At 48.8% G+C, this 22,793-nt stretch overlaps 1 protein-coding gene across 6 annotated transcripts in view; it reads right to left on the bottom strand.

The window, feature by feature from the left end:
- SHROOM3 (shroom family member 3) overlaps positions 1–22,793 on the bottom strand; it is a 233,965-nt gene that overhangs the window by 79,917 nt on the left and 131,255 nt on the right. Inside the window, exon 1 of one of the 6 annotated variants that reach the window (XM_035114002.3) lies at positions 2,852–3,313. The exons of 4 other annotated variants lie outside the window; for them this stretch is intronic. The gene's annotated coding sequence lies outside the window, so the exon portion shown is untranslated. Of the gene's footprint in view, positions 1–2,851; positions 3,314–22,793 lie in introns of those variants that run through there. One more of the 6 variants, XM_060278378.2, reaches the window with a different exon arrangement.

A 22,793-nucleotide genomic window follows, 5' to 3' on the forward strand; every position in this document is an offset into this window, starting at 1 on the left:
ATGCCAAAAACCCAGAAGTAAATGCTTCTGTTTTCGAACGTGCCTTGGAAGTTGAACTTCTGAGGTGGCTTCCTGTTTGAGTTTTCCATACATTTTGAGGCTTCCGTATTGAGTTTTTGGTTTTCAGACGTTTTGGAAGTTGAACAGTCTTCCAGAAGGGATTATGTTTGAGAACTGAGGTACCACTGTGTATTGTTGTGAACAGAGATTTTCAACTCTGACAAACATGGAAGATCAGAAAAGAGAACGGCATAAACAGCTTGGACAAGCTTGTAAACCAGGGTTGGAGAAACCCGTTTGGCCCTAGAGCCACATCCCCTTCTCAATGAGTTTCCGAAGCGGGCAAGCCCATTGGCAAAAGTGGGCACAGCAACTAATATAAACTAACTTTGTCCAGCAGGCTAGTTTCTACACACACACACACACACACACCTGTCTCTAGCCTTCATCCAGACAAGCAAGCAAGAGGCATTATAACTTCAAGGACACATGGAATCATAGAATCCAGCCAGATACATGGGCTGCAAAGCAAACCAGAGCACGGTGTGGCCTAAGGGAATGTTCCAAGGGCCAGGCAGAGAGGCATGGAGGGCCACATTCAGATCCCAGTTCTTGGGTTGCCCCCCCAACACCTGCTGTAAAGCTTTCAGTAGACAGATGACACATTGCTTACAACTCAGAAGCAGCATTATTTGCATTGATTGCCAAATGCTAACAAACGAGTGAAATCTCAGACTATTTTGTTGGAAACTGAATTGTCTAATCATGCAGAGTTTGATGTTCTTAGGCTTAATTCAGAGGTGGACAACCTGCAGGCTGAAGGCTGTATGCTGTGTTCGGGCTATTTGAAGTGGATTGCAAGGGTGGGGTGGGGACCAGGAAAGGGGGTGGCGGAAGCAGAGAGATGTTCTGACATGGACAGTAAAAACAACATAGAACTTCCTACCGGGAAGAAATCTCTTGAAATCAATTCCAAAACACTTTGATACACTCCCATTACAAATTGTCAGACTGTTGAACTTGGAAATGGGGAGATCAGACTTCATATTAGTAGTTACTCAGCCACAAATTCGCTAGATGGGTTTTGGCCAAAACAGAGCCTCAGTTTCCCACCTGTAAAATGTTAACAGTGACCTATCTCAAGGAATGGACAAAATCAGCTAATAAAGCATTTCAGCAATATGTACATTTTAGCAAACCTCAAGGGGTTCAGTGAGTTGGGGGAGGTGGCACTGTGCTTGCTGCTGCAATTCTAATAATGTCTCTTCATGAATAAACTACATTTAATTCAATGGGGCTTGCTCCTAGGAACGTGGAGTTTGGATTGCAGCATAGCTCTTTCTTATCTGAATCGTTGTGATTTATAAGTGCCTCACTTTGCCTGGGTTGGGATTCTTCATCCCCTGGATAGCCTTGCGAGGTAGACCAGGCTGAGATCTACTGCTATTCCCATACCTCATGACATAAATGAACTGAGATTTCAACTAGTCTCCCACATCAAAGCCCACCACTCTAAGTGAGAGTGTGGTAGCTCTCCTTTTTTGTCTTTTACAGTCTCCTTGTGCTTTCCTGCCATTTCTCCTACAGTGATCTAGGAAGAAACACCACAGACCTCACTCTGTGTTATGGTCAGTCCCACACACCCCTCCTATTAGCCAGGCCCTCCCCCAAACATGAGGGTTGGACTAGATGACCCACAGGATCCCTTTCGACCTCTACAGTTCTACCGTATGCACTGCCTCTGCCACTTGCTGCAGGCATGCTAGGCACTGCATCACTAACAAAACGCCTTCCCAACCTACATCCCTCACCCCTAGAAAATGATCTGGCCTCTCTTGCAGAAATGAAGCCTCATTGCCCTTTTAGCAGCAGCAGGAGGAGGAGGAGGACTACCCTTGGCTAATTAAATGCATTCTTTTTTTTAAAGCTGTCATTATTGCATCAGTTGCAAATGCTCTGCAAAAAAAAGGGGGGTACGTCATACATTCAATCTGTGTCCTCTAATTAAATATACACCTTTAAAAACCAATAATTAAAAGGTCATTTGTCAACTTGACCCACATTTACATTACCAGGGTGGGCAGTTTGATTTGCTTCCCCCTCCCCGCAAAAAAAAAAAAAGTGCTTTGATGAAGCCTCCCAGAGAAATCCGATAGAATTTCATTCTCATCTGCTAGCAATTCACCGGCGCTGGAAACTCTAAGGCCTTCTACAGGTTTATATGTCTGATTTATTATCCCTGCACATGAAAGGAAAGAAGCCATGCCCGCAAGACTCTTTGGGTATGATGAATCGCTCAGCCTAGCAAGGTGCATTCCTCTCCCTCGCTCACTGTAGCGAAAGGGAAAGTGTTTCTTAGAAAGTACCAGAGATTTAACCCCCCCCCCAAACGCAAAACGCACACGGGGCACAAACACAACTGTTTGCCCCCTTAACTAAAATGCGCCCCAAATCATTCCCTTTGCCACCCATTGAATTCAAATCCTGTTCAAATGAGAGAGGGGCGCCCGCCCCCCATTTTTTTTAAAAAAATGAAAGAAATGCGGGAAGAATGGAGGAAAACCGAAAGTTGAAAAGGAGGGAAGGAAGAAACTGTGCTGAGAGAGGGGGGGAATGGGGGGAGCGTGAAGAGGGGGAGGCAGAAAAGATGGGCGAGAAGGTGAAGAAGCGAGGGAGAAGAAGAGTGAAGGAGGAAGGGACCCGCGCGAAGGGAAAGGAGGAGCAATGGAGAGAGGGAAGCGGCTTTTTCCTCCTCCTCTCCGCTTCTCCTTCCCCTCCTCGAGCTCCAGCGTGAGGGCAGCGCGGGAGCCGCGTCCTTAACCAGCCCAGCCCCGGCGGCGGCGCTACTTACCGCTCCTGCCGGCCGCGGCCCGACGGCGTGCCCAACCCCGCTGGCCCCGAGGGCTGCACATGGGCCGCCTCCTGTCAGCAGCCGCCCAAGTTCAACGGCTTCCCCGGTATCATCCCGCCAGGAGGGAGGGAGGGAGAGAGAGAAGCTCCCGGCGGCTGCAACAATAGCCCGCGGCGGCGCAGCGCCTCAGCAGCTCCCGGGTTGGCGCGCCCTCGGAGCGCGCAGCAGACGCCGCCGCCGCATCGCTTCTGCCTGGGCTGCAGCGGCAGCAGGAGCCGCGGAACGGGGAGGGGGCTTCGCAGCAGGAGGCGGAGGGGCTCTACACCGCAGAGTCAGGCCTTGCCCCCGGGGAGGGACGGAGGGAAAGGAGGGCGGACCTCGGCTCGCGCCCCCGCCGGGTCTGTGGGAAGCGGAGGCAACTCGAGCGCACAGCTGCTCGGCTGCTCCGCCGGCCAGCCAGCCAGTCCTCCCTCCCTCTCCTCCTCCTCCTCCTTCCCAGGTAATCCCTCCTCGGGCGGTAATCCCGTCCCGATTGGCTCCCGCCGGCCGGATTTGCATGTCAATGCCCCCCGCCCCCGCTCGCCCTCCAAGTTGGCGAAGGGATCGGGAGTCCGGGTAGAGGGGGAGGAGAAGCGCGGCTGCGTCGCGCGCTGCGCAAAGCGCGCCGATCCTCCGCCACGTGGGTCAGGGTTGGTGGTGGGTGTGTTGGGGGAGGATCGGGGGCGCGCCAGAAATGCCCTGCGAGGAGCGGAGCCCAACACGCTACCGTCACTACCGTCTGATTACCACCCCCAAAAGTTCCTACCCCAATAAATATGCATCTTTTTAATGCTCCACAAAACACTTTGGCTGCAATCCAACACTTTTAAACACCATTCATTTTACAGTATATACTTAGTGGTTCTTTACTGCTCAACTTTGCCCGGATCACACCCTTTACCATTTTAGTCACAGCATTACACCAGCTTACTATAGTAAGTATGAGGAGTGCTGGGGTAGCTCAGTAGGTAGAGCACAATACTCTTAATCTCAGGGATATAAATAATAAATTATTATCATTATTATAAAGTAAGTACTATAAAAATAAAAAAGCAATGTGTAATGTATGCAAGTCAGAAAAAAGCTTTTTTTCAGCAGCAAAACAAAAAGCAATTTGTCTGCCTGCCTTAATTTTTAAACACCGGCTTGGCATTCAAGCTCAACAAGTGCGGCAAGTTTGTTTTCACTGAATAGTGGAAAACAAACTTGCTCTAATATGTTGGTGAGTTTTACCTTTTGGTACAGCAATTTGTCCCCTGAATTCTCCTGCACAAGTTGAGCTCCAAGTGTTATTGAGTGTCCAGAGTTCTCGAGGATGTAGAGTAAGCCGCAATCCCAAAACACACAGAGCAGGGGGAACCTGTGTCGCTCCAAATGTTGCTGGAATCCAGCTCCCATTGTCCCCAACCACTAGCCCCGCTGGCTGGGGCTGATGGGAGTTAGAGTCGGAAGCAACTGGTGGGCCATTGGTTTCCCACCCCTAATGTAGAGGCTTCAGTCCTCAGGTTTCCCAAAAGGCTACATGCTTCTGTGTTAGCTCTGAATTTGGCGAGGGGAAAGAGAAACTTCGGTTACTTTTCCGACATCTGAAAGGTATCCTTTGAAATCTGGGGTGTGTGGGTGGGTGTGCATGTAAATCTTTATGCCTATCTTCCAAGCCTGCCACGGCCACACAGACACAACCCAGCAGGTCAACTGGAGCATTGATTATTGGAGGTAAAAAGTTCACCGCTCGTAAAAAGCTCATGTTGCAGCAAATGGGGAATTATCATCTTCCCTCTTTGCCTTCCTCTAATAATAACAAGCAAATGGCAAAGCCGGGCACCCGAAAGCCATTCCTCTTGTGCAGCAACCAAATGGTTGATTGGAAATAGGAGTGTCTAGGTGCATCTTTCCCCCAAAGAACAAACAAAACACAGGGCAGGGCTGATAAAGGGCCCCCACTCTTGAGCTCTTGTCTTCTGGCTGGTGGTATCTCTCTGAGGTCATGCATAGGCTCGGCTTCCCTGGGTCGATAGAGGATGCTCGGGATCAGTCTAAGATATTTCACTGCCTGAGGCAAAGGACATGATGGGGAACCAACACAGAAGCCAGCCAGGCTGGTGTCCAAATCTTCAGCAGCTGCAGCAGTGGGTAGAGGACAGGATCCTTGGTACACACAGCTCTCTTCTCTAATACCTTGCTACTGTTTGCTAACCAGCAGCATTCACTGCTTGAGGGAGCTGCCTTCTTCCGCCTAATGGCAGATCCAGCCCTGAGCTAGGTAGAATTCATGTCGTACATGCTCAAGATCCACCGCTGTGTCCTCCTTGCTCTCCCTTTTCAACATATTATGGCAAATATTGTTGGCATCCGTCTGTCTCAAGAGGCAATGGAGTGCACCTCCAGGGGTAAACTCAAACCCCTGTGTTAGCAGCACCAAAGTGACCTCCCTGGGGCACAAGCCTGGGCACAGGGCCGTCTTAAGGATACCTGGCGCCATTTTTATAGCAAGAGTAATAAAAAGAAATTGCTATTTAGGGGAACTGAATTTAATTCTAAATTATATTCCGGAAACGTGGGAGATTTCAAGTGATAAGGCAGAGAGTGATGGGAAGCAGGGGAAGGAGAGAGAGGTGGGGAAATATTGTTTAAAAGATGTAGTCATAGGTATATCAGTGTATTCAAATCTGAATTGTCAAACTGTGCTATTATTGTTATTATGGTTTTTGTTGTATGTGTCTTTTGCGGTTGTTGTTTGTATTGAAAAAATGATTAAATAATTTTTTTTTAAACAGAATATCCCGCGCCGTGTGCAAGGATCCCTCTGGTGCCCCCCCCTGCAATTTCCCAGAGTTGTCAACCTTTTTTTAAGGGGGGGGAGACCCCAAGCTGTTGACCTTTTTTTAGGAAAGATTCCCCAGAGTTGTTGACTTTTTTTTAGGGAGCTGACACCACACTTACACATTATCTCTGCTTGGGAAAAGAAAGCAGGAAACATAAACAAAGAAACAGTAAACAGTTAGGGTGCGGGTTAACTGTATTAGAAAGGCACCCAGCCAATTTGGTTGCCAATGAATATTCCTGCAGACATTTCTGAGATCATGGTCTTTCCAACGAGGGGCTTCGTTAATTGTCTTACTTTAAATGTTGTGATGATCCTATGCCCTTTTAAAATGTGGTTTTGGGGAGTGGGGGGTTATTAGGGTTGTTGTTTTTATTTTGTTTATGTATTTTGTGGTTTTATATTTTGATTTTATTCAGTGAAGCGCCCCGAGACCTTGGGGTATAGGGCGGTATATAATTATCATCATCATCATCATCATCCCACTTCTCACAATCCACATGCCCCTTTTTGTCCCTTTACACTGGAATGTTTTGCACCAGCTATCTTTCAACTAGCATAAATAGATAAAACTGGAAGTGGGGGGGGGGAGAGGTAGCAGTGAGAGAAGAGAGACAGACATCCCCTCCCATATCCTATGCCTTCCTACAGCACTACTCAGAAGTAAAACTGAGGGGCTTACTCTCAGGTGCATTTAAATAGCATTATCATTGCTGCAGGAATTATACCTTTATATTGCTTTTAATTATCACCTGCCCCAGGAAGGGGGCCTTTGCAAAATGAAATCGCAAGGCTGCGTTGCAAGATCAGAAATATAAAAGTGGTAGACAAGGGCTAAAGGGTGGAGACAGATAGCTAGTGATGCACAAACTACCAATGCTTCATCCAGCCCACATCACAGAAATGGCTCCCCTGCCCCCTCCCCTTTTAATTCCGGGGGGGGGGGAGAGAGGAGCGGACCCTTATCAGCCGCACTCAATAGAAATCATACCCCACCACATACCTGACTATTAAAACTCCCATTTGCCAAGTGGCGCATGGGGGGGGGCAGGCGCAGCAGCAGAGGAAGCCTCTCGGCAGCGCCCATAGAGTGGGGCATGCCCACATCACCCACAGGGACGGCATGCGCAGCGCGGCAGGGGGTGCGATCAGCGGCGATCCCCACCCAGGTAACAGGAGCTGCCAAGGAGGCAGCAAAAGGGGACATGGGGCTGGGAGGAACTCAGTCCTTGGCTCCCCACCCCCGCAGCCACCTTCTCCTCCTCCTCCTTTTGGGGCAGGGTGGGGACTCGGAGCCTCGCTAGAAGCCGGAGAAAGTATCTCTCAGCACGGTGCCAACAACGACGGAAGCCACTGGGCGCCCCCTTGACAGCCCTACACCAAGCCCAGGCGCATAGGGAGGAGCCAGGTAGCTATCTTAGCGCCTTGCTTGGCCCCGAACTCATGCAGAGCCGCAGCTCGGACGGGCTCTGCTCTGCTTGTCAGCTCTTTGCCGGACTCCAACGCTCGACTCCGGACTCCAATGCTCGGCGCCCCTGGGAGCCCAGCGCTCTGGCGCCGTGCACCACTAGAGTCAACGGTTAAGACGGCCCTGCCTCGGCAGTGTGCGTGGAGGTTCTGGGCTGCCCAGACAATAAGAGCCTCCTCTCAGCCTCACTGATGTGGTCCAAAGGAAAGCAGAGCAATGCACTTCCTCAATGCTATCGCATTATTGCTGTCTGGAGGGATTGCAGCGCAGGTAAAGGTAAAGGTAAAGGGGCCCCTGACCATCAGGTCCAGTCGTGTCCGACTCTGGGGTTGCGGCGCTCATCTCGCTCTATAGGCCGAGGGAGCCGGCGTTTGTCCGCAGACAGCTTCCGGGTCATGTGGCCAGCATGACAAAGCTGCTTCTGGCAAACCAGAGCAGCGCACGGAAACGCCGTTTACCTTCCCGCCGGAGCAGTCCCTATTTATCTACTTGCACTTTGATGTGATTTCGAACTGCTAGGTTGGCAGGAGCTGGGACCGAGCAACGGGAGCTCACCCCGTCGCAGGGATTCGAACCGCCGACCTTCTGATCAACAAGCCCTAGACTCTGTGGTTTAACCCACAGCGCCACCTGGGTCCCTTTGCAGCGCAGGACAAAACCTAAAATAAAATTCCAGAACATTACAGGATTTCAGCAGGAAGCCATGCTATATGCACTGACAGGAAATAACCACCCCAAAACATTTGCAGACTCAGACAGTGTGGAAAGCAGGATCGAATGAGACCACCCTGATAGCATCATGAGCACAAATCACCATGAATGTGCAATATAAAAAATGTCTGGAGGGGCCCTTAGTCCTTGAATTTGTACTTGTTGCAACCTTTCTGTAAATTGTTCCGGCAAGAAGATTGCCCAAAAGTGAAATGAATAAGAATTGGAGTCAGCACAGCCCAAAGCTTAGCCCCAGAGCCCAATAAGGCAGCTGGCGTGTATTTAAGCAGGTCAAGTTAGAGCAGGCATCCCCAAACTGCGGCCCTCCAGATGTTTTGGCCTACAAATCCCATGATCCCTAGCCAAGAGGACCAGTGGTCAGGGATGGTGGGAATTGTAGTCCAAAACATCTGGAGGGCCGAAGTTTGGGGATGCCTGAGTTAGAGGCTAAGCAATGCCCTGAGTAAATGCAAGATGTCCTCCAAAGAAGGCTCAGCTCTTCCTACTAGTCTGGACTCAATTTACAGGTCTTTCCATTGTACTCCCTTGTAGAGACTTCAAGCAGTGCCCTTGCTATTTTCATGATTAATCACGGGGCTACCAAAGGCTTTCTGGGGTCATGAAGTTCAACCCCCATTTGAATCCTCGTTTGGCTGCTTCCATTTGCTTCAAGGGGTTTAATTTACAGCTGTTGTGATTGCCGGTGCTGTTTTCGCTATTGATTTGCTTTCGTTATCTGGTTTCGCTGTAAGTGCTCAGCTCCCAAGGTACCAGCGGCAGAGCTGGTGTCTTAATTCCGTGGGGTCCTCAAGATGTTACCGGGGGGGGGGGGAGTCTCCTCTCGTAAATAGCAAAACAGGCTGGATGATTAAATGGAATCAGGATCCCAGCTTTGTAGGGGAAAGGCCTTAGAGCATAGGAAGCAGGGTGTTACCGTATTTATATATGGGCATCTCCTAGGAAGGATCACCCACCCATTTCCAGCTCACTTTCTAAACAAGGACTCTTCTTTCTGGATGTTATTCAAGAATATGGAAAAATCGTAAAATGCAATAACTATTTTCTATGTATTTCAGTGAAGTACTGTTAGTGAGCTGTCAATCGAATTGTTGACTACAGTTCAGAAAGCATGTGAGAGCTCACATCCTGTCTTGCTTACCTAAGTTTCCATTGCATCTTTTAAGAGACTCACTCAGTATGTTGGGTTTCTTCATTTTCGGTCTCCCCTCCCAAGAGAGTCCTTGAATGCCGAATGCCATTTCACAGGCCAAGGTTCTATTTAGACATCATGATGGTTTATCATGCAGGAAATGAGCCTGTGTGAGGCTTGGGCTCACACAACCCCCTCTGCCCTCCAGAACTGTCACAAGGAGGATATCAGAAGTTTCTACCTCCTTTTTTGATTGACTGCAGTTTAGTGTTTTTGAACCCCAAATTGTGGTTCATGTTAGTTATGGTTTGTGGAAACAAGCCAGCTTCATAAACCATGGTTTGATGTTGGATTGTTTCAAACAGACCATAGTTGAGACTAATTACTGTACAGTTTGCCATGTTTGGATGAAATGACAAGCTATGGTTAATTAAATGTGGAAAGGCAAGCTTCCCAAAAGGGGGAATGGGGGAGTGAGAAAGTCCAAGGTTCCTGAAGGCTCATTAGCATCACAGTAAACCATGGTTTATCATCATGCCTTAAGGCAGTCAAAATTGTATTCCATGTTTTCTCTTGTCCATTAGAACATGCATGCAGAATCCATAGCCTGGGTTAAGGAAACCTTTAACATCTCATAACTGTTTCCTTTTGACCAAGGACAGTGAACCACCAAGGAAGGGAGGGATTAATATTCATTTGGTAACATGCAGGTGAGAATAGTGTGGAATTATTGGGAAAGTGGATGGAACAGAAATCCAATGCTTGACCTGAATACAGTACGCTATAAGTGTATCACAGGTAAAAGCTATGTTATGTGCACAGCAGAAAATTCCAGATTCCTCAAATTTCAACAGCCATGACCTCTGAGTTTTAGACCCAGGGGACCATGGCTCACTAGAAGGATGGGGAATCCCTAGGGAACAATTCACAGCAGTTGGGAAGGGAAGAAATTGAACTGGCTTCAAACACAAAGCTACATAGCACTTAGGAATGGCAAAAGATGTGCATAGCTAACTGAAGAAAACTGCTTCCTAACTGCAAACTACATTGGTCAAGTGTTCTCTTCTTGATCGTGAGCAAATCCACCCACCAGCTTTTCCCAAGTGAGAAAGGAGGGATGCAAAACTTCAATCGAGGCTCAGGTCATTATTGACATAAATTAGGGTGCAGGGATGAATAAAACTCACCACTGAGCTTGCATTCTGCCCACCCAACCAACAACTTCACTCTGCTTGGCTCATCTCTATGTTGCTTAATAATACGTAGCAGCATTTTTTAAATAACACTTAGCATTTCGCCTAAATTAGCTCAATAATCCCAACAACAGGACCCAGGTGGCGCTGTGGGTTAAACCACAGAGTCTAGGGCTTGCTGATCAGAAGGTCAGTGGTTCGAATCCCTGCAACGGGGTGAGCTCCTGTTGCTCGGTCCCAGCTCCTGCCCACCTAGCAGTTTGAAAGCACATCAAAGTGCGAGTAGATAAATAGGGACCACTCCGGCGGGAAGGTAAACGGCATTTCCGTGCGCTGCTCTGGTTCGCCAGAAGCAGCATTGTTATGCTAGCCACATGACCTGGAAGCTGTCTGCGGACAAACACCGGCTCCCTTGGCCTATAGAGCGAGATGAGCGCCGCAACCCCAGAGTCGGACACGACTGGACCTGATGGTCAGGGGCACCTTTACCTTTACCTTTAATCCCAACAACAGCCCTGTGGGGTCAGGCAGCATGATTATCAACACACTGCAGATGAGAAAAGGGAGCTGAGGGAGGGAAGGGGTATGTCTGGATTGTTGAGGCTAAAATCGAACCAGTTCAGCCTTCATCACTCCACTTCACCAGCTGCCCTTTCATGCAAATTTGTAATACTTGTTGGCCAAGGCAGCTGCAGTTTGCAATACTGATCTGCATATCGTGTTTCCCCCATCGCCACCTAACAGGCCAGGTGTCTTCTCGTTTTAGGAAATGAGTAAAGCACAGCTTGCATTTTAGAGGGTGTGTCCCACTGTAAAACTGGACAGCATCTATTACCATTCCAAGAATATTCCACTGACTGCCAGAGGAAACTTGTCCGAAACTTCCAGTTGTTAGCTGGTGCCATCCTGGTTTGATGGCTCCTCCCTGAAAACAAAGGGGGATCCTGATTGGATCAATCAGTGTCTGCCTCAACAACATCCCTGCCTAGTGCAGAGACGCAAGCAGCCAGGTATCGTTGTTGTTGTTGTGTGATGAAGTCTAACAAATGCCACCTAGCCTGTAAAACTGCCTTAAACCGGCAGGTATTTATTTAAGCATATTCTAGCAGTGACAAAATAAGGAACAAAGAGCAAGCATCGCCTTGGCTCTTCCCATCCAGAAATATCCAGTAACGATCATAAAAAAGCAGTTGTTTGGAGTTATTCCCCAGTGTTGCATGAGGAAGAAGTGGTGCTCGTCATTTGCTGCTTCAGGCTAGTGTTGTTTCACGCTTAACAGGCTGGAGCTCAAACAAGAAAGCTCTGTTCTGATTATAAGTGTGCAGTAGCGAACAGCAGTTGCTTGGGGGGAAAGGATATCTGTACATGTTTTACGACACTTGTGTAAATGGCTTGTGTTCACGGTTCCAAGCCCAATCTACTTACGTATTAGGGCTGCAGGTATGTAGCCCTGATCCTTGAAAGCCAAGCATTGGATCTAGACCCTACTAACACGTTGTTTCATCATGCGAAAGGCTGGACTAGATGAATCCCAAGCCGGAATTAAGATTGCCGGAAGTAATATCAACAACCTCAGATATGCAGATGACACAACCTTGATGGCAGAAAGTGAGGAGGAATTAAAGAACCTTTTAACGAGGGTGAAAGAGGAGAGCGCAAAATATGGTCTGAAGCTCAACATCAAAAAAACCACTGGTCCCATGGCCACTGGTCCCATTCCCATCACCTCCTGGCAAATAGAAGGGGAAGAAATGGAGGCAGTGAGAGATTTTACTTTCTTGGGCTCCTTGATCACTGCAGATGGTGACAGCAGTCACGGAATTAAAAGATGCCTGCTTCTTGGGAGAAAAGCAATGACAAACCTAGACAGCATCTTAAAAAGCAGAGACATCACCTTGCCTACAAAGGTCCGTATAGTTAAAGCTATGGTTTTCCCAGTAGTGATGTATGGAAGTGAGAGCTGGACCATAAAGAAGGCTGATCGCCAAAGAATTGATGCTTTTGAATTATGGTGCTGGAGGAGACTCTTGAGAGTCCCATGGACTGCAAGAAGATCAAATCTATCCATTCTTAAAGAAATCAGCCCTGAGTGCTCACTGGAAGGACAGATTGTGAAGCTGAGGCTCCAATACTTTGGCCACCTCATGAGAAGAGAAGAATCCTTGGAAACGACCCTGATGTTGGGAAAGATGGAGGGCATAAGGAGAAGGGGACGACAGAGGACGAGATGGTTGGACAGTGTTCTCGAAGCTACGAACATGAGTTTGACCAAATTGCGGGAGGCAGTGCAAGACAGGAGTGCCTGGCGTGCTATGGTCCATGGAGTCACGAAGAGTCGGACACGACTAAACGACTAAACAACAACAACAACACGTTTTCTGGTGTACTGCCAGTAGTCAACTGCAGGGCGGGGGGACCTCAGCTTCAGGCTTCTCTGCCAACCCTGTTTAGGCCATGCATTTGAAAACGTTCCTTGACATAACATCAAAACAGAATGTGAAGAAACTGGAGCTGGTCTTTTCTCTGCCCTTGTAGCATATGGTTACCAGATGTCCCCGTTTCCCGGGGACAGTCCCCGGATTTACAAATCTGTCCCCGGACAAAATCCATCCCCGGAATGTCCCCGGATTTCATTTAATGTCCCTGGATTTATATTTTAAGTGTTGTAGATTTATTAGTATGGATTGAATGTTGTGCGATTGGTTCAATGGCACAAGACACATCATATGGGGACTTCTGGCTAGGCAAAATGGCAGGTGCCACGGCAGCAAGCAGCTCCTGAAGCCAGCCAGAGCCAACTGCGCCACCAGGCTGGCTCCAGGCTGCTGAGATTGCAGCTCCCACTGCCACAGCCAAGGGGGAACCAGGGATGCCTGGTGCGTCAACTGGGGGAACCGCTGACACCCCCCGTGACCCAAATTGAGCCAGGAGCAAAAGCACCCAGCCACCTGACCGACTGCCCAGTGGCACTCCACAGCCAGGAAAACCCCGGAGACAACGCAGGGAGAAGGAGGAGAGAAGGAAGAAGGAAGGCAGAGAAAGAGGAAGGAGAAAAAAAGAGGGGAGCCTGACCTTGCTGTGCCGCTGCCGCCGCCACCACCACTGGAGATAGGTAGGAGAGCACCGGGAGGGCAAGGACATGTGGCCGAGCCCAGGCCCGACCCGAGCCTACTCCACGGTGGCTGGCGCTTCAAGAGAGCAGGCCAGGGCCCAGAGGAAGACTGCGCGACAGAGGAGACCACAGAAGAAAAGATATTACTTCTTAATTATTTTTTAAAATGACTTTTCTTTTAATAACTTTTTTTCTCTTTTCAAAAATAAAGAAGAAGAAAAAGTGTCCCCGGATTCTTTGAAAAAAAAATCTGGTAACCTTATGTAGCATTCTGGCATGCTTTGTTGTTGTTTAGTCGTGTCCAACTCTTCGTGACCCCATGGACCATAGCACGCCAGGCACTCCTGTCTTCTACTGCCTCCCGCAGTTTGGTCAAACTCATGTTCGTAGCTTCAAGAACACTGTCCAACCATCTCGTCCTCGGTCGTTCTCTTCTCATGATGTGGCCAAAGTATTGGAGCTTCAGTTTCAGGACCTGTCCTTCCAGTGAGCACTCAGGGCTGATTTCCTTCAGAATGGATAGGTTTGATCTTCTTGCAGTCCATGGGATTCTCAAGAGTCTCCTCCAGCACCATAATTCAAAAGCATCAATTCTTCGACAATCAGCCTTCTTTATGGTCCAGCTCTCACTTCCATACATCACTACTGGGAAAACCATAGCTTTAACTATACAGACCTTTGTAGGCAAGGTGATGTCTCTGCTTTTTAAGATACTGCCTAGGTTTGTCATTGCTTTCCTCCCAAGAAGCAGGCGTCTTTTAATTTCGTGACTGCTGTCACCATCTGCAGTGATCAAGGAGCCCAAGAAGGTGAAATCTCTCACTGCCTCCATTTCTTCCCCTTCTATTTGCCAGGAGGTGATGGGACCAGTGGCCATGATCTTGGTTTTTTTGATGTTGAGCTTCAGACCATATTTTGTGCTCTCCTCTTTCACCCTCATTAAAAGGTTCTTTAATTCCTCCTCACTTTCTGCCATCAAGGTTGTGTCATCTGCATATCTGAGGTTGTTGATATTTCTTCCGGCAATCTTAATTCCGGCTTGGGATTCATCTAGTCCAGCCTTGCTTGCCTGAAGTCAAATGACAAACCGTCTAAGTGAAATGCTTCAGAGAGGTATTTGTCTACCACTTGGGGTGAAAAGGCCAGTTATTACAGAAATAATTCGCCGGAGGTATTACTGCTGAACTCCAATCTTTCCCATGATCTAAATGCGAAATGTTTACTAGATATGCCTTCGCATCCCGATAGGGTTGCCAACTTTTTTCTGAAAAGGCTCCTGTGCTTTGAAATCAGTCCTGAGAAGGGGCTGCATCTGCTCAGCATGTGTGATAATTCCAGGTCCAATCCCCAACATCTCAAATTATCTAAAGCTTCCGAGTTACTGAAAACATTCCTTATTTTCTGGCACCAGCCAGTACTCTTGTCTGGCTACCCCTGGCTTTCTGAGTGGTTTGAGGGATGTGTTTTAATGTTTTGGGACTCAAGCCCTTGATGGTTTGGGGATGTCCCATGCGTGCCAAGTCAAGGTCTGGCAGATTGAGCGGACAAGAATGATAGTGGGTCCAAGAAGACGGTTTCTGCACATGCTGTAGAGCAGTGTTTCCTAAAGTTGGGTCTCCAGCTGCTTTTGGACTACAACTCCCATCATCCCTAGCTAGAAAGACCAGTGGTCAGGGATGATGAGAATTGTAGTCCGAAAACAGCTTGAGACCCAACTTTGGGAAACGTGTAGAGGGAAGCGAGGGGCAGTTGATGCTCAACAACCTGGGAACGTAGCCCATCGAGGAGGAGAACTCTGACCCTAAACCTCAAATGCCTTGCAAGATATCTTTGGGAGAAGAGAAGGTTAAGGAGTAAACTGGAGTGGAGTCCCTAAAACGGTTCCTCCTTCTGCCAGGCTGGTGCCAAACGCCTTGCTCTGCTTTCCTTTGGTCCACATCAGCGAGGCCGAGAAGGGGGTCTTGTCGTTTGGGCAGCCCAGGATCTCCATACCCACTGCCTGGGCGTGCGCCTCGGCAAGGTCAATTCGGTGCTAATAATAATGCTAATAACTTCACCCCTGGAGGCACACTCCATTGTCTCCCGAGACAGACAGGTGCCAACTCTGAAGAATGAGTTGCTAGTGTTGTCATTCTTCAGGTTCCAGTCCTCCCTCGGGGTGGGTCCAGAAAAGTGCCATTTTTTATTTATTTTATATTTAAAAAACCCTGTCCACATGGCTTGATGCATAGCTCTCAATCAGGGGACCTACCCAGGCAAAGTTGTGGCTGGGTGCTGTCTTTTCTTGCACTGTTCTCTAAGGAAGGGCTCTTAATAAATCTCCAAGCCTTGGTTTTAATTCACGGGGCTCCCCCCCCCCCCCAGGAAAGGAGAAGCTTTGCTGCAACAGCAGGTAAGCAAGAGAATTAAAGCCAATAAAAACTTATTATCTGGCGAGGTCATTGTTCTCAGAGTCCTGAGATAAGGCCAGTTCCCAATGTATGAGAAGTTTCTTCTGTTCTTTCCAGGAAAAAAAAAGAGGGCACCACATTCATCTCATGCTTTTTTTCTTTTTCTTTTTCTTTTTTTGCACAGGCTTTAATTTGGTGAGAAAATATATTTTCCCATCCAGAGAAGCTATTCTGCCTCATTAACTCTCATTTAAAAAAAAGCCCTGCACCCCTCCCACACCTCACCCGGACCCCTAACCTTGAAACCTGAAAAGGAAGCATCAATGAAGAGAGAACTTTGTTGTTGGTAGACTGAATTAACAAACAACATTTAGGACAAAAAACAAAAGGGCCACAAACAGTCCTATAAATTAAATTTATGGGGAAAGACAGAACTCTACGTTTCTCAGCCCCGAACATTTCTGAGGTGTTTGGTTTTTTCCTTTCTTGGGAGGGATGTTGCCTATTGAAAAATGGTGGCCCGGTTTGCTATTTTCTTCCATTGTTGAAGTTCCATGCACCCATCGTGGTAAGTTTTAAACTTCTCTGATGCCATCAATTAGGACTTAGAAACTTGCCTGCTTCCCTTCTTTGTTGTACAAATGAAGTTCACAACAGAGGGCCTTGAAGTCACAATGATTTCAGTTGAAGAGTTAAGCACACGCCACAGAGTCTACCTTACATGGTGTTTGTACTTTTTTGAGTATGAAAAATTCAGGGTTTTTAAATAAAAATTATAATCTCTCTCTCTGGGAAGAGAAAAATAGGATCATATTCTCATTTCAGTATTCTGCAATTTTACCTTCTGGGTTCCTAAGGCCCCTCAGGAAGGGAGCTGCTCATCAGCCCAGAGGCCCAATCCAGACCTCTAATCCAATGTTTCTGGCCCCAAGGGACCCTAACAATTTTGGGGAAGGTGGCAAAAAGGAAAGGAGGTTTAAAGCAGACACACTGTTGGGGTGGGCTGAGGGGTTTAAACAGGGCCGGTTCTACATAGACCCCCGGTGGCGCAGTGCACCATGGCGGGGGGGCTGGTAAGCTGGGCGCCGGCCTGGCAAGGAGGGCGCCGCGTGGAAACCAATTGCACCCTGCGAGGGCGGGGCGGGCGGCGGAGCGATCTCCGCCCCTCAGCACCAGGGCGCGCGATCTGCTCAAGACGGCCCTGGGTTTAAAACAGGCATCCCCAGACTTCGGCCCTCCAGATGTTTTGGACTACAATTCCCATCTTCCTCAACCACTGGTCCTGTTAGCTAGGGATCATGGGAGTTGTAGGCCAAAACATCTGGAGGGCCGCAGTTTGGGGATGCCTGGTTTAAAACCTAAACCTCCACTGCCTTTCAGGATATCTTCAGGAGAAGAAAAGGCTAAGGAATAAACCCTACAAAAATCCAGAGTGGAGTCCCTAAGACAGTTGGATGGTGCCTCGTATGCCTCCTTCTGGCAACTCCTGCAGCCCAGCTGGTCTCCAACATCTTGCTCTGCTTTCCTTTGGACCACATTTTGGCAGCCCAGGACCCCCATACACACTGCCTGGGCTTGCGTCCTGGGAGGTCACTTAGGTGCTGCTTATGCAGAGTTTTGTCTTCACCCCCAGGCAGTGGCGGAGGAAGAGGGGTGTGGGCCGCCCTGGGTGTCATCACTGAGGGTGGGGTGTAGTAAAATGACAAAAATATGAGGGTTTTTTTGTAAAAATGGGTTCACGGAACTTTTTAGTTCAGCCAACAAACGTAACGAAACGCGGCTGGCACTGGGCGCCACACCGCGGGGGACGGCATTTCCGCAGGGCCTGCAGCATGCCCGAGCCACGCGTCTCTCCTGGAAGTGACGTGGTGGCTTGGGTGCCTGCAGGCTCCACGCTGCCTAAAACTGCAGCGTGGGGCTTGCGCCTGCCCTCCACCTCTCCCTCAGCTGCCCTACAGCTGAGAGGGAGGCGGCAGAGAGGCTCCACACAGCGCCCCCCCGCCCCCTTGGGTGGCTCGTCCCATCCCCGGCTGCAGGACATGTGTGCCGCACTGGGCACCTGAGCGGCTAGCTACGCTGCTGCCCCCGGAGGCTCACTCCATTGTCTTTTGAGACAGACGGATGCCAACCATAACAAGTGGGCTTGAGGGCATCCTGAGCAAGTTTGCAGATGACACCAAAGGGGTGGCTAATACCCCAGAGGACAAGATCACACTTCAAAATGACCTTAACAGATTGATAGAATATTTGATAGAATAACCTCCTGCCACCAGTAAAGGGTCTCACTCAGCTTGATTCCCCCTACTGCAAAAATTTGCCCTTTCCACGCTGGCAACTTGTTGACACCCCAGGCCAGGTTATCTTTCTAAGCCTCCTCAGTGTTACTCAAACACAAGACACAAACTTTTGCCTCTTTTCCTGAGGTAAGTTTTGTCCTCTAATGAGTTACCACTTCTGTGAGTCCCGGTACCTTGCTGGAAAAATAATGACGATACTTCTTGGCACAAAAGAGAAGAATTTTATTAACCTTAGAACATAGTTCTTTCTTTAATGTTTCATGTGTTTATAAGCTACGTTTCGGTTGTAGATAATCTCTGTCAAACATTTAACATCGAGCTTTCCTGAACCTCATCTAGATTCCCACTATCCTGGCCTCTCAACTTCTTCACACCTACCCTCACCCACTTCCTCTCCTCAACTCACAACAAAACCGCTGCTCCCTCCTTTTAAACTGGGAACAGTCCCGCCCCCACCAGAATGTTATGTCAGTCAGGCTGGAGGTGGATTAACTCTTTTCCAGCCAGGTAGGCATAAATATTTCAAAATCGTGTCAATCTATCCGTTACAGAAACCATCAACTCAAACAATTGGTGCACCCGTCTCAGCACCAACTGCCCCAAGGCTTCAGATAGGGGATCTTTCCCAGCTCAATCTAGAGATGCTTGGGATTGAACCCACAACCTTCTGTAATACAAGGCAGATGCTTTACCAATGAGCGGTGGCCCTTCCCCAAATCCACCACTAAAGTGCTATTAATGCACCCATGACATGTTGCAGAACAAACCCACTGAAAAACCAGTCTAGAGGGGCAAGATATCTGTGATCTTGAATACAGCAGCAGGCCTTTCAGCCACATCACATCAGGGCGAAGGGGTAATAAGGGTGCAGCCACCCCCACAAATCAGATAGGGACCAGTGAAGATCGTCTTCCAGGCATCACTCAACCCATTAAGGTCTTGGCTGGTGGAAGGCTTCACTTGCCTGTTCCTCCCTGGAAATTTAATGCACACCCATCATTCAAGGTGCCTGCTTGCAAATCCCTGCCTTGGGGATGTGGCCAGGAGATGTTGACTTGTCCTTGGATGTGATTCTACTACAGAGAAGCTAGCACTGGGGCCAGTCTGAATGGGCCTGTGCTTTTTAGGCACTTGTTCGCTTCATCAAACCTACCCTTCAATTCTTCGAGCCTTTGGTAGGTTTCCTTGGCATTTTACAACCCGACTCCTTTCTCCCCCCCGCCCCCAAAACCCCAATTGCCTTTTGTGCTGAGCCCAGTGGCAGAGGTTAGAAACCGCCCCCCAAAAAAGAAACCATCCTGATTAAAGCAGCTTCTATCTTATTCCAAAAGCAATTTCCTCTTTCCCCTTCTCAAGCCATGTCTGCCCCAGCGCCAGGCAGCCTTTGAATCTCACATTCGCTGCCAAGTGCTGTTTTACACGGCCTGGCTGTGGATTTACAGGAGTCAGGCAGCTTCGCCAGCACGAAAGCCAACAGATATAAATAAACCCCTGCAAGGCAGCTCTCCTTTCACAAGGGTTTGCCATTGTCCTGTATAAAACCAATGGAATCTTTCTTGTTTTGCTTTGCTTTTTGGTTGCTTCATCGCTGTGAACTGAAAATAACCCGTCTTCCTCTTGTGATAAACGACAACACTCGGAAGACAAAATATATTCCCCCCCCCCTAGATCTCCTGCTCTCGTTGCCAGTGCAGGACCATTCCGGGAGATGATTTGCACACCTTTGGCTGCGGCAACCCAGAAAGCAAGGCTGCTTTCGCACGGCTCCCTTGATTTATTTCAATGCGGCATGTGTGGGGACAGGGAAACTGCACGTCCTCCTGCGTACTTTAAATTTATTCCATTAAATTTACACCTCGTGCCAGGAGAGAGAGAGGCCATAGCTCCGTAGCAGAGCACATGCTCTGCATGCTAAGAGTCTCAGGATCAATCCCCAGAATCACCAGTTAAAAGGATTTTAGATGGCTGGGCAGGGGACACCCCCAGATTATACTCCACTACTTGTAATCATAATTCGGCTCAGAATGGCACGTTCATAGGTTCAACGGCTGCAATGGAGGGGCCAGAGTTTGTTTAGGGAAGCTTTTAATGTTTAATAGATTATTGTATTTTAATACAGTACTTCTGTTGGAAGCCGCCCGGAGTGGCTGGGGAAACCCAGCCAGATGGGCGGGGTATAAATAATAAATTATTATTATTAATTCAGGCATCCCCAAACTGCAGCCCTCCAGATGTTTTGGCCTACAACTCCCATGATCCCTAGCTAACAGGACCAGTGGCCAGGGATGATGGGAATTGTAGTCCAAAACATCTGGAGGGCCGAAGTTTGGGGGTGCCTGTATTAATTTATTAATATTATTATATAATGGCACAACATGCTCCAGCCTTTCCCAACCTGGTGCCCTCCAGCCTGGGAGCCATATGCAACCCGCCCACCCCCTGGCCTCTCTATCGGACCCAGTGTTTCCCAAACTTGGGTGTCCAGCTGTTTTTGGACTACAACTCCCATCATGCCTAGCTAGCAGGACCAGTGATCAGGGATTATGGGAAATGTAGTCCAAAAAACAGCTGGAGACCCAAGTTTGGGAAACACTGATCTCACAATTCATCATGAGCTCTGCAGCACTGTTGGGATTAGGGTTGGGCTGGGAGGGCTCTTATGGAAGAAATGGGGGAAGATTGAATAATGGGAGCCTGGGTCTCCCCTTTCCACTCCAACTTCAGTCACTTTGGAAGGGGGAGCAGGGTGGCAGGATCTCCCCTCCAAGCTTCCTACAGAGCGGAAAGCCTCAGCGGAGGCTGGAGAGGGTTTTGATGAACTGAAAGGACGGAGGGACCTGAACAAGAAGGTGCAGTCTCAACATTCCTGCAAGGCTCATCTCTAAAAGATGAGTGGGAGGGGTTGAGGAAACTCATTTAGACATGTTTGTCCTTTCTAGCTGGCTTCTTGCCTTGCTACTGAACTCCTGAATTGTCACTCCGGAGCTCTGTGTCTGCTGCTGAACATGTACCATTAATTGCCTGAGTAAACTTTAAAGGTCTCTTTCTTACACACAAGTAAGAGCCTCAATCTGTGGCTTACCTTCCAAGTCCCGGACTGCAGAATCCGGGACCGGCAGCCGTGTGACACCGGAAGTTGCGTCGACGTAACTTCCGGTGTTGCTTTGCCCGTCTATGGGCACCAAAAATGGCCATCGCTGGCCTCGAAAGTCGCTTCTACGCATGTCAGGAAGTGCGTTGACGCAACTTCCGGTGCCGATCTGCCCATCTATGGGCACCAAAAATGGCCGCCGCCGACACCGGAAGTCGCGTTATGCACTTCCGGACATGCGTAGATGCGACTTTTGAAGCCGGTGGCGGCCATTTTTTGTGCCCATAGAAGGGCAAATCAGAAAGGAAAAAATGGCCGCCGGCAGGAGAAAATAACGGAGAAAAACGGGAGACTGAGTGATACGGGGGACCACCGGGAAAAGTTAAGTAAAAACGGGGGTTTCCCGGGGAAAACAGGGTATTTGGCAGCTATGATCTGTGGGGGTTGGGTGGGAACCAGGGGACACTGGGGCTTCTCCCCGGGCCCACCCCACCTCCCCAGGCCACACCCCTTACTGGCCCTGCATCACACCTTCGTTCAGTGTCATGTGCTGGTTTGATGCAGAGGAATGGTGGGAGGAACCAGCTGGGAAACATCCAAGGGAAGAAACCTCAGAGCCTGGGTATTGGTGGTGGGACTATGATGAGTGTTCAGCGGGAGAAGACTGGGGGGAGGAGGTGGTGGAAGCTGAAGAGGTAGGGCTTAGTGAACAGGGAGAGTCTGTGGCAGAGAGAAGTCCAGAATCAGAGGCAGAAGCTGATGAGGGAGGCCAAGAGGCAGAGATGAGTGAAGAGTCTACCCCAAGCATCCCCAAACTTCGGCCCTCCAGATGTTTTGGGCTGCAATTCCCATCATCCCTGACCACTGGTTCTCTTAGCTAGGGATCATGGGAGTTGTAGGCCAAAACATCTGGAGGTCCCTGGTCTACCCCTCCTGCTGAGACCAGCTCCCCTTCTTGCTGGTCTCCCAGAACCAGAAGAGGAATGAAAAGGGCAGAGGAAAAGTTAGCTTCACACAGGCACAGTCTCCTATTGCTTTGGGAAAACCCTGGAGAGGAGGCAGTGCCAGAGCCCCCAAAAAAATTAAAGAAAAGAAAAACTGGATGTACATTTCCAAAATATAAGATAAAAACAAATAAAATAAAATGTACATACAGCATGTGCTTTGTGTTGTGTAGGCTCCTATGATGTAAGAGATGGGCCCCGCCTGCTAGCCTGCTCTCTAAAATATCACTGGTTTGCTCATTTCTATATATAGGGTGCCTACATTCTGCATGTGCAAATGGCTTTAGATACCTATTAGGTCCATAAATTACCATACAGCATATATTCAACACAAAAAACAGCGACAATTTGTTGTTGACAAAGGACAGCTGGACATATAAAGGGCCCCATTACCTTCAGTAGCTTAGGGCCTCATCAATCCTAAATCTGGCCCTGAGAGGAGGGGACTAACATGGCTGTGGGGAGGCAGGGACTTTCAGTCTCTGCAACTGACCCCTGGAGCAAGACCTACCAGGGATGAGCTGCTGCGCTCATTAGGCCTAAGACTACACCAAGTTTGGACAGATTGTGATCTCTCCAGGGTTTCAGGCAGAAGGCTTTTCCCTGAAGACCCCAGAGATTGGACGTGGGATCTTTTGCATGCAAACCATATCCTGATTTCTG

This window comes from Zootoca vivipara, chromosome Z1 (genome assembly GCF_965207765.1).
Source record: "Zootoca vivipara chromosome Z1, rZooViv2.hap1.1, whole genome shotgun sequence".
NCBI lineage: Eukaryota > Metazoa > Chordata > Lepidosauria > Squamata > Lacertidae > Zootoca > Zootoca vivipara.